The sequence below is a fragment of the Anabrus simplex genome, chromosome X, assembly GCF_040414725.1.
Source record: "Anabrus simplex isolate iqAnaSimp1 chromosome X, ASM4041472v1, whole genome shotgun sequence".
Taxonomy (NCBI): Eukaryota; Metazoa; Arthropoda; class Insecta; order Orthoptera; family Tettigoniidae; genus Anabrus; species Anabrus simplex.
Genome location: NC_090279.1, coordinates 109,324,108 through 109,337,031, shown reverse-complemented (window position 1 = coordinate 109,337,031; position 12,924 = coordinate 109,324,108).

Below are 12,924 nucleotides of genomic sequence, written 5' to 3'. Positions count from 1 at the left end.
AGGATTGTTCAGAATTACAAAGGGACCTTGAGAGTATCCAACAATGGGTTGAAGAGAATAATATGAAGGTTAATGGAGGCAAATCAACTGTTACAACATTTACAAACAGGAGTTTTAAAACTGAATTTGAATATACTTTGGATGGGGTAGTTATCCCAAAAGATGGCAAGTGCAAATACTTAGGTGTAAGATTTGAAAGTAATTTGCACTGGAAGGGTCATGTGGATGACATTGTTGGGAAAGCATACAGATCGTTACATGTCATAATGAGGCTACTTAACGGATACAACAAAGAATTAAAAGAGAAAAGTTACTTAAGTATGGTTCGTCCATTATTGGAATATGCAAACAGTGTTTGGGATCCTCACCAAGAATACCTAATAAAAGAAATAGATAGTGTGCAGAGGAAAGCAGCAAGGTTTGTAACAGGGGATTTCAAGAGAAAGAGTAGTGTGTCAGAAATGTTAAAGAAACTAGGGTGGGAAACTTTAAGTAAGAGAAGGGAGAAAACTAGACTTATAGGTTTATATAGAGCCTATACAGAAGCAGCATGGGGAGATATCCGTGAGAGGCTTCAGTTGGAAAATAATTATATCGGCAGGACTGACCACAAATATAAAATTAGAAGGAATTTTAGCAGAAGCGATTGGGGAAAATTTTCATTCATTGGGAAGGGTGTGAACGAGTGGAACAGTTTACCAGGGGTAGTGTTTGATCCTTTTCCAAAATCTGTACAGATATTCAAGAAGAGAATAAACAGCAACAGAGAAAATAAATGAAATGTTAGAGGGCATTCGACCAGTGCAGGTTAATGTAAATAAAAAATGTGTGTGAATAAATTAATTCCATCCCCTGGTCTAAGGAGTTTGGACAGCCAAAGTAGGGGACTGCCTGTAGGGGTGAAGTACAGTGGGGACTTCGAGGGCCCTGGGACCGCTACGGTAGCTGTGAAGGCCCTTCAGGAACTCTGAAAAGTGGTGGTAAAAGGGGCTCTGGTTAAGACGCAGCAGGTCGTTATGCTACTTAGGTTCCAGAATGGGTAAAGAAAAGAAAAAGTAAATAAATGCAATGTAAATTTTAATCTTATACCAGTTGTACAGTATCATTTGAAGTAATTCCACATACTATATATCAGATTACTATATTTGTAAGTAGTACAGGAGATATAAGTAGAATTTTGTAAACAATGTAAATTTATTAATAATGAGCTGTGTGTTTAATAGAAAAATTGTTAGCGTAAATTATATAATATTGTATTATAGGAAAATTTTATTCTCTTGTTAATTTAATATTTAGTGCTTGACAATAATGTATTTTAGTGTACCATTTGCCACCGAGGTAAACACCTCATTTGCAAATAAAGAGATTTTGATTTGATTTGATGCCTTAATAACATGGGCTTAGTAGGAGATACACATTAAAATTGTGGTAGATTGAGTTGTTCTAAAATACTTAAAACAAGTAGCACGTCTAACATCTTAGCAAGACGTGAAGTTCAATCTTAAGAACTAAATTGAAAATTTCTTTGCAATGAGGTCTGGTGAAAAAGTTTTATAACCCTTAAGGATAAGAGTCTATAAAGATTCAAAAATCTCGTCGATTTGATAATTGAATTGTAACAGGATAATATTGGTATTCATGATATTTAAATGCTTCTTGTCATTTGACCTCAGCGAGTGCTGTTGAATAAATAGCTCCTGTTGACGTCGGTGACCATACATTGAAATTACAGATTTAAAAATGTATGATTGAAAGGGACGTAAATCGACGATCGTGGTTAAAAGTTGTTATGGAGTTAATCTTGTTGTATTTCTGTAACAAGAAAAGGAATCTTGTAAGTAATCGGAAGTTGTGTTGCTAGTTAATTGCGTGTTTCTTGAACTTTACTTACCCCTCCAACTGCCGTTTGTCAGTTTGTTGTTAACTAACGTTGTATGGCGACTGCTTGCTGTTCCGCGTCTACTCCTTGTGTTGTATGAGTGAGGTGGTAGGAGTTGAGGGGAGGGAGTGGGGGTAGGAGGAGATCTGTTAGTAGGTGTGGTTTTGGAAGGGGAATGTCTAGTAGCGGCGCAGGGAGGGGTTGTGCTCTTTAATGTTCCATGATTATTATTTGTTTTGAGGAAAAGACTTTGGCAAAACTGCTTTTTTCTAGATTAAGCGTTTGTAAAAGTTTAGGTAATTGTTCATGTAAAGGATTTCTTATTTCAATTTCGTCATTTAAGTTTTTTCTTATTGAAATGCTGGTCTAAATGGATATATATATTTTCTAATTCTGTCATTAATTTTCTTTTTTCTATCTTTTTGATAATATTTAGGTCTTTTTCTATATTTGTAAAATGGTGGCCTGATTCTCTCATGTGAGAACTCATTGCAGAATGTTTGTTGTGTTTTGCAGCGTTAACATGTTCTAAGTATCTTGTGAGAAAGCTACTGCCAGTTTGTCCAACATATGAACATTTACACTCTATGCATGTTAATCTATAGATGCCAGAATTTATATAAGGGTTATTGTTGGAATTTATACTATTGTGGTTGAAAAAAATGTTTCTGTTTGTATTTTGTGTTTTGAATGCTATATTAACTTCTCGTTTTTTAATAGGATTAGTTATTTGAAAAATGGCTGGATTAGTGAATATAAATGTTGCGATTTTATACTTCTTAGTTTTTTGGGAGTGATATTAGTTGCTAACTTTTGTTTTACTTTATTGATGATTCGATTGATCATACTAACTTAAGAAAAGTCTTCAAATTTATAAAAGACCTGGCCTCAATAACCGGATACAAAATAAATATGATCAATTCAACAGGAGTAGACTGTGTGCCAGCAGCAGGTTTCATCCTCTCCCTTCCTACTATCATATATCACGTCATTCATTTCATCTCATTAACTCCTCTGATGACGTTGACATCAGGAAGGGAAATCCAGTCATTAAAACCTGCCATGACATATTCATCTCACCTCATACCCGACCCCGTAGAGAAGTGGTAGAGGGGTTGGTCAAACAACATCGTAGATGTGAGTGAAATAAAGCATAGTAAGCAGATATTATTTGAGGTTTGCTAACACATTTCTTCAGTTTTTGCAATAAAAATATCACATCAATCAATCAATACTGATCTGCATTTAGGGCAGTCGCTCAGGTGGCATTCCCTATCTGTTGTTTTCCTAGCCTTTTTTTAAATGATTGCAAAGAAATTGGATATTTATTTAACATCTCCCTTGGTAAGTTATTCCAATCCCTAACTCCCCTTCCTATAAACTAATGTTTGCCCCAATTTGTCCTCTTGAATTCCTACTTTATCTGATATTCGCGTCATATAAAATACATTGGGGGGTTCCAGCAGACTGCATGTGCCCTGCGAGGGCTTTAAAAATATATTTTAAGAAATGTGAAAAAAATTTATGAAAAATATTTCATAGATTGTTCAAAAATGCATTAATTTTTATACTCTTTATATACCCAAGTCAGAACTAATTCATTCTTTAATACTACTTCCTGTTTTTAAGTATTCACTTGGTCTGAATAGATTATTTTTTATTTAAAAAATTAAAGTCCAAACTTTGGGCCTTAATCATTATAAAAATAGCTATGGGATCCATTCCAATTCCTGAACTCCATATCAACCTCACTATGGACATTTTTATGCAAAGTAGCATGCAATCAATACCACGAAATACTTCAACTGCCATTGGTGCAAAGAGTTGTTTTTCAAATCTTCATTCTTCTCCCGTTGGTAGTACTGGTTGGTACACAAAGGTGCACACTCAAAGAAATTTTCAGGGAAGGACTCCTGGAAGTATATTGCTGGGATTGGGATTTTAGGCACTTAGGCATTGTTCCCTTAACACTACTTCTACTAAATTGTCCTGCTTTAAGTTTTGCTTTGACTACATTATTAATTTCAGTTTGTCTTTTAGGTTTTTCTTTTTTACTTTTTGTCATTTGTCAAATAATTCAAAAGAACTGACATTGTTGGGTGTTCTTCTTTCAAATTCAAATGTCCTGGGTATAATAGTGTTTATTTTTAATTCCACTATTTTATGCAACTGTAAAATAGTGCTTTAAGGAATTAAAATTATTAAATCTTCATTTCAGTAGAACTATCAACACATATAAAATGCTAAAGTGTATGTTTCACAAAACTCGAGCTCTTAAACCAGAGGGAGTTAAAAGTTGTGGTTTGTACCAAAATCTTCCAAATCGTCTCAACAGTACAGGAAAAATCTTGCATTTCTTGAAAAGTCAATGTAACAATTATTACAGTCACACCAAGATTTGGATCGACGTTGATGGATAGATTGTCGCTAGGAGACAGCGGCTTACTCTGTATTGTGATAGTCCGGTAAGTAATTCTGTATATAGGAGGATGGGAACAAGCTGCCATGTTTTATTAAGTACCTTTCTTGCTAGGATGTTCATGTAACTAGACAACTCATTGCCTGTTCTTTGGAAAAAACGATCCAACGTGCCGTGCTCAAGATGTGCTTCCATGTAACTAGGCAACTCATTGCCGAAGAATCTGTTCGTTTTCGCACCAGATGGAAAAAAAAAATTGTCATGTATCCACTCGTGTTGCAATGAACATCATGCATATAAATCACCATTTATGTAAGCAAATAGAAATAATTTGATCAAATTAATAGGCATAGGAATCTAAAAAGTACAACATATTTACAATAACTATTTCTTTGGTTTGTAAGTGAAATTACAAGTAAATGTAGTAAGAAACCCCCCAAGCCCATGGCACTACAACCCCTGAAGGGCCTTGGCCTACCAAGCGACTGCTGCTCAGCCCGAAGACCTGCAGATTACGAGGTGTCGTGTGGTCAGCCTCCGGGTAAAAAGCAGGCAAGCTACCGCTCCACCAAGGGTCCTGGCATTATAAGAAAAGTACGAATTACAAAACAACCAAACATAATTAAGTAAAGTGTTAAAAAAACTGCATAAAGTAGAATTAATTAAAGAACACCTTTTATTTACTGAGGCGTAGCAGTACACGCTGGGTATCAACTACTGTAGTTTCATAGAGGTATCTCTGTCCTCTTTGCAGAATTTTACGAAAATTGGCCTATTATTAAAGTGTGGCTCGCGATCATGCCTAAGGTTTCCAATGTGGCTTTCGAGCCCTTACATATTGGAAACCCCTGAACTACTGTATATTGTGAATGTGTTCTTGGAGATGAAGAAAAAATGTTTACACCTCATGTTGCCTCCACAACCTGTAGCACTACACTTGCCTTCAGTCATCTGAAACACAGATTTTCTAAACTAAGTGAAGCAAAGATGAGAAAAGGCATATTTATTGGATGACAAATCAGAAAACCGTTGAAAGACCAACCTTTGATACTAACAAGCAAGTAAGGGCGGCACAGCCATGTTGGCCAGTTCATCTGCCACTTTTTCACTCTCCCACACACACCAATTTCTCAATGTTGGCAGTCACTGCCACTCCACGAGGTGAACAGAGCCGTGTATCCCTCATTGCATTATTTTTCAGTTTTCATGGAAATACTTCATCTTTATGACCATGTGACATGAACTGGATGTGTTTAATTGCAATGAGTAATACCTCATGTATTAGGGTTCTGTCGTAAGGGACAGCTGCTGAAAGTCTCTGTAAACACCACCACTCATGAAGAAGTAGGATGTCTTTCCACAAATGGATCCACAAAACGAGCTAATGTTGTTGTCATCGACCGGGCAAAAGGTATGTGTATGATGACCGATCCTACTGTAAGATTGGAGGAAAATGAACAGCAGCATCGATTAGTGAGTGAGGAGAAGGTCATATATGAACCATGCCTTGAGGATCTCGGAAATAAGTATGAAATTACGAAACGGGAAGTCATTGGCCTTATGATTGGCGCTAGAGGGACAATTCTTAAGGAGACGCTGAACTTCTTAAGAATAAACAAAATCCCGGACACTATTATGCAGACCATAGCGAACTTAGCGTTGAAAAATTCAGTGGAAATTCTAAGTTCCCAAGGATGGAATTAGATATTTTTCCACCAATAGAGCATGTCATTCATTGGCGATTGTTAGACACCACTTGTACTCCCTGTATTGTCAAGAAATATAAACGAAGGGATTATTCGTTATCTTAAGATGATTAAAAAGTAATGTTTAACATGTTTCATTATTTGATGGCCTGCGTGGTTTAATGGCTGAGCTGCTGAAACCATGCACCACTTAGATGTTCGTAGTTAACTTCAATCGGTTTCATTTTTCAGTATACAGAACTATACTCTAACTGATACCAAAGTCTCAGTTATAATAATTTATTTGATCACAACACAGAAAAAAATAACAAAATAGAAACAAAACCTCTTCAAATACAGTTTGAAAAATATCAAACCACACAACTGATAAGCCTAATTTACTATTAACATCATGCAGACAGAGCTTGTACGAAAGTGAGTTGACAGATTATTACTACACCAACTTCTTATTGGCATTATACATTGTTCTCCAATAAATGTGTGACAAAAGTTAAATGTTCTGCAAAATTTGTGGGTAATATGATCTCAGGTGCACTAGTTAAATCAATAAACTTCATTGTTTGTCCGTATTAAACCAAGATTACAACATTTATTATAATTTGGGTCCACCTTATTCAATACATAAAAATTGTTGCTTAGATGTAATTACAACATATATTTCAATCAGGACTAGTTTCAATGCCCTTCTGCACCATCATCAGCTGATATAAGTTTGTGGAAAAATCGACAATCATATAAGTTTATCTACTTCAAATTGATCACAATTTAAAACCATATTAACAAACTGAAACTGTGTTAAAATTATACTATATTTTCTACAAGATAAGACTTGCGAGTCTTAAGCCATAAACTGATAAAATCATATGCAAACCGGTTTGCTCACTTATGAAATAACATGGATTTAAAAGAACAACAACTTAAAAAGAAGTAGTCCTGAAGTAACTTTGTGCTTAATTTATCACGCTTGTTAAAACTTGACGTAGAATCGTAAAAGAAATTAATCAGTAAAAACTACAGTGTTCCTTTAATGATTTTATCAGTTTATGGCTTAAGACTCGCAAGTCTTGGACTTGTAGAAAATATAGTATAATTTTAACACAGTTTCAGTTTGATAATACGGTTTTAAAATGTGATCAATTTGAAGTAGATAAACTTGTATGATTGTCGAATTTTCCACAAATTTATATCAGCTGATGATGATGCAGAAGGGCATCAAAGCTAGTTCTGATTGAAATATATGTTGTAATTACATCTAAGCAACAATTTTTATGTATTGAATAAGGTGGACCTAAATTATAATAAATGTACTCAGATGCACTACACAGCAAGAATATAATTTTGTACCTAAAAATGATATTTTGGTATCTACTTTCATTGCTGTGATTATATTAAAATAATTTGTTAGAAGTGTTTTGTGAAAAGCTTTTGCAGTGTTGAGAGATGGCAAGGGAAACACAAGCTTACAGCTGTGGTGTGTTACATTCAACACAAGAGAAACTGCTGCTCGATGCAATCAAGTGGCTGTTCTTCTACGTACAAATTGTAAAAAAAAAAAAAAAAAAATAGTTTTTCGACTTTGTGCAGAATGACATTAGACTAGATTTTTTTTTTTTTTTGTGAAGAGTCTGCAGGGCCCTTAACCCAGATATGCCTACCATCCTTTTAAAAGGACAGCTGATACTCTTTTATTATTTGTCAGTCATTGTTACTGGCTAGAATGAATTCGGTTTAACAATGTTGCAGTCTTCTTCTTTTTCTATCGCTTTTCCCACACCTGTGGGAACTGCGTTGCACATGTGAATTTGGCTCTGTTTTATGACCGGATGCCCTTCCTGACGCTAACCCTATCTGGAGAGATGTAATCACCATTGCGTGTTTCTGTGGTGGTTGGTAGTGTAATATGTTGTGTAAATATGAACAGGAGAGTGTTGGGATGGACACAAACACCCAGTCCCCGGGCAAGAAGAATTAAAAATGGAAATTCTAAGTTCCCATGGAGGGAATTAGATTCTTTTCCACCAATAGAGCATATCAAAAATCAGATCAAAAATTAGATGGATGGCTTTTCCGGTCTGACACATCCCACTCTGAAGAGTCTAGTGTCAGACCTAAGACGAAACGCTGGTTAATAGAGCAAACGCCGGAAAAGCCATCCATCTAATTTTTGATCCAAGAAGAATTAATCAGAAGTGATTAAAATCCTCAACCCTGCCAGGAATCGAACCCGGGACCCCCGGAACCGAAGGCCAGTACGCTGACCATTCAGCCGAGTCAGACTTCACCAATTTTGCAGTATTGGAGGGAAAGGTATGAACTTGCATACTACCCATTTTAGTTTAGCTGAGACAGTGTATGTGCATGGTATGCATCCCACAAAAAAAAGGCACTACAGCCCTTGAAGGGCCTTGGCCTACCAAGCGACTGCTGCTCAGCCCGAAGGCCTGCAGATTATGAGGGGTCATGTGGTCAGCACAACGAATCCTCTCGGCCATTATTCTTGGCTTTCAAGTCCGGGGCCGCTATCTCACCATCAGATAGCTCCTCAATTCTAATCACGTAGGCTGAGTGGACCTTGAACCAGCCCTCAGGTCCAGGTAAAAATCCCTGACCTGGCCAGGAATCGAACCCGGGGCCTCCGGGTAAGAGGCAGGCACGCTACCCCTACACCACGGGGCCGGCCTCTAAACAAAACCCATATTACTGTTATGGAAGACAACGTGCACTGACGAATTCAAGACAAATTCAAATGCAATAAGATTATTGTTACAAGTATCTCAATGATTCTTTTTTTCATACCTTACATTCTCTTGGCATGTAAGTATTATATTTCAATGTCACCTAATGGTATACTTTTATAGTTGCCATGCCACTGACGGGAGAATGTAGAAGTCCTATAAAAAGGACAGTAGGCAAATATGGATCAACAACCACCTTCGTTTTTGTTTTCAGGTTTATGACCCTTGATGAAATAGTGAGTGCATAGGAGGAAGATGACGACGATATTATTAAAATTGAGCTGCCTCATAAAGAGAGGACAAGAATATCTCTGAAACAACCACACCTCTTCCATGAGTACAACACTGGAACGAGAAGAATGGGCCGGGGTAACAAGAATGTAAGCCTCTACAGAATTTCCATTCATGGGAAGAAACGTGATTTTTCACGTGTATCTCACTGTATTGATGTGTGTGGAGAAAGTGCGCAGCAGTTACACAGATTGAGAAAAGGAAAATTGGATCACCTGACTTTCCGCAGACAGGTTGTAACTGCCCTTCTAGAGACAAGCCAGCGGACTACTGCAAAGAAAAATGTCGTCCTTGTAGTTTTGAAAATGCAGATTCCAGGTTTGATCAAACGAACCATATCATACCACAAGGCAAGCAGACACAGTGTGAATTTTGTCATGAGAAGGCATCCATGAAATGCGAGAAGTGCAATGTTGCATTGCATATCAAATGCTTTGTGCAATACCGTACAGAAAAAAACTAAGACGAGTGACGATGTCGTTCATGATTGAAGTGTGAGAATGTTTGGTACTCCAGAAATCAATTATTTTGTGCAGTACCACAATGAACGATGAGTTTGATGAGAATAATTTTGAAAATCACTTCAAATATACCTAGGCCTAGATGTTCCTTCCTTTTTATGCATATTTTTATGTGTGTGTGTTAAGGCGATGATAGTCTTACTGAATATTTCTTTCACAATTGTTCACTGTACACAATATCATACAATAAACATGTGACAACAACATACATATTACCGTATTTGCCATACGTACATGTGACGAATATACCCTTTAAGTGCCTACTGTCCTTTTAAAAGAACACCTATTTCTGTCTAAATTTATATATATTTTCCTCAAAGTTGAGCTTCACCTGTATTAACTCATACATTACGTAAACTATATGACATAAAGTCATGAACTGACTCAAAAAAATATTTTAGGCATATCTGGGTTAAAGACCAGGCCCTAGCCTGTGACAACGAATGCCTGCATCCTGCTATCTAATGGCTACAACATTCAAAGCCTAATGGCATTATTTACCGAAGAAGACCGGCAGGAAACTACAATAAACAAAGCAGAGGCTGATCTGCTTTTTGAGACATACAGTAAATTTTCTACACATATTTGTTTAACAAAAACAAAAACCATGTGTTAATTAATTAATTAATTTATTTATTTTAGGACTTAATATTTGTATGCAGGACCATGAGGTTCTATTGACCACATTGAGTGGCGGTGATTTTCGAGGCTAGGGAAATAATGTGTGTGCGAGACAGAAAGTGTGAGAGCATGGCAGATGAAGTAGCCAGCCGCACTGCCTCTACCTGCTTCCCACCACTCACTCCAGTCTGCTGTGCTCTTATGAGCAGGTGCTTAATATGCGGCTGGACATCTAATTTTGATAAGGCTGATTAAATCATTGCTACTGAAGTCGTCGTACCAAATCTCAATCAGATCGAAGACATACACATGAAAGGGTTTCCTTGTAAGCTCACAAATATCAAATTAGCTGCTTGGTCCTATTTCAAAGAAATTGTTAATGGTTTTCTGAGCAATAGAAAAGATGATAATTACATTTCCTCAGTGAGCGATCTGTTGGTGAACTACAAGAACATGGGATGCAGAATGTTGCTTAAAATTAACTTTTTACATTCACACCTTGACTTCTTCTGGTTAATTTTAGTGCTGTAAGTAGAAGGGAATGGGAAGGGAAATGAATTGATTGACCTAATGGAGAGACAAAAACTCACCATCTTGGGATTAAGTGAAGTAAAATGGAAAGGGAAAGGAATGAAGAAACTAAGAAAGGGGTACACCTTGTACTGGATGGGTAACAGTAAAGAGAAAAATGGAGTGAGATTTGTAGTGAATCAAACTGTTGAACCAATAGCTGAAGTTTAGTATGTAAATGAAAGAATTATAATAATGCACATACGTGTAAACAAGGAACTACTGAAGATAGTACAGGTGTATGCTCCACAGACAGGATGTAGCGTGGAGGAAAGAGAAGGAAACACATTATTGGAGATGGGGTCATGATAATGGGAGATCTGAATGCCCATGTGGGAACTGATAGAATGGGATATGAGAATGTTCTGGGCCCACATGGGTATAGCGATAGAAACGAAGATGGAGATAATGAAGAACACATGCTTTATGAAGAGGAATAACTATAAGATCAGCCAATATAGTTAGGATAGACAGTATGGAAAAACTCATCAATTTTATAATAACAGACCAAGAATGGGGAAGATACGTCATGAATACGAAGATAATCCCGAGTGAAAGTAGGTAAGGTGATCATAGATTATTAATTGTGGAATTAAAACCAATAAAAATCCCCAAAATTATATTGAAGAAGAAACCAAAGATCAGGATTTGGGAATTGGAGGAGGAGGATAAGAGAATGGCATTCCAAGATTGTATACTAGTGTCCAAAAGTTAAGGATAAGTTACGAGTAAGCAGGAAACAGGAAATAGACTGCAAATCACATGACATATGCACCTACCAACATTACGTGCTCGCTCTGTGTAGAAAAGGAGTGTTCCCCGCTTTGACTAGCAGCGTAACCGCAAGGTAAACACAGCCAGTGCCTGCGCCCCATATTCCCTCAGTCGCGTTTGCCCTGTTATAGTGTGCAGAGTGTAGGCTCGTTGTGAACGTGACAACATAATGGCACAACAACGCCATTTGGACCCTGTTTTGCAGGGTAGAATACTCGGCCGCCTGGAAGCAGGCCAGACACAGACGGAAGTTGCCGTATCCTTGAATGTGTTACTTCCAGGCTTTGGAGACGATTTTGAGACACAGGAGATGTTAGTCATAGCCCAGTACCAGGTCGACCAAGGGTAACCACCCCACAGCAGGACTGATATCTGGCCTTAACCACCGACGAAATCGGAGTGAACCTGCAAGACAATCATCGGTGGAGCTTGCAGCCATCTCAGGGGTTGCCGTTTCTCCGCAACCTTTGTACCGGAGGCTAAGAACAGCAGGGATATTTGCCCAACATCCAGCGGTGTGCGTCCCACTCACTCCAGCACAGAGACGGGCCCATTTACTCTAGAACCGTCAACATCGAAACTGGACCATGAAATAATAGAGGCATGTGCTCTTCACATATGAACCCCGCTTCAGTTTGCAGAACTATCCCTGTCACACATTAATCTGGAGAGAACCGGGTAGCCAATAACAACCACAGGAACATCATGGAACAGGACCAGTATGGTCATGGTGGCGTCATGGTGTGGCGTGGCATCATGTTGAATGGCCATACGGAAATGCACATCTTCAAGGGTGGTCCGAGGAACACTGTTAACGCTCGGAAATACAGAGATGAGGTACTGAGACCACATGTTCGACTCTTCGGAGGTGCAGTTGGTTCAGACTTCCTGTTAATGGACGATCATGCCCGACCGCACCGGTCTGCTCTGGTGGATGAATTTCTGGCTGGGGAAAACATTCATCACATGGACTGGCCAGCGAAGTCTGTTGATCTGAATCATATAGAACATGTCTGGGATCCATTGGGGAGGCAAATTGAATCCCGTCAGCCTCCACTAAGGAACCGCCAACACCTTCGCATTGCCCTTTCGGAGGAATGGGATCGACTGCCACAAGAGCTCTTGGACCATCTGATAGAGAGCATGCCACGTTGCTGCGAAGCATGTGTGGGCGTTAGGGGTAACCATACACCCTATTAACAGCATATTTTGTTGTAGAAGACATTGCCAAGTTTTGTTAGTTGTTGTCAAAGGTGTACCTTAGCTATCAGAACCTTTCTGACAATGTTTTTTTGGACAAGTTGTGTGACATATGGTGTGTGATTCACCTTCCGTTTGTTCAGCAATCCGTCTGACATTCCTATCAGGCGGTATGGCCTTGTTTAGTGATTATGCCTAATTTTGGACA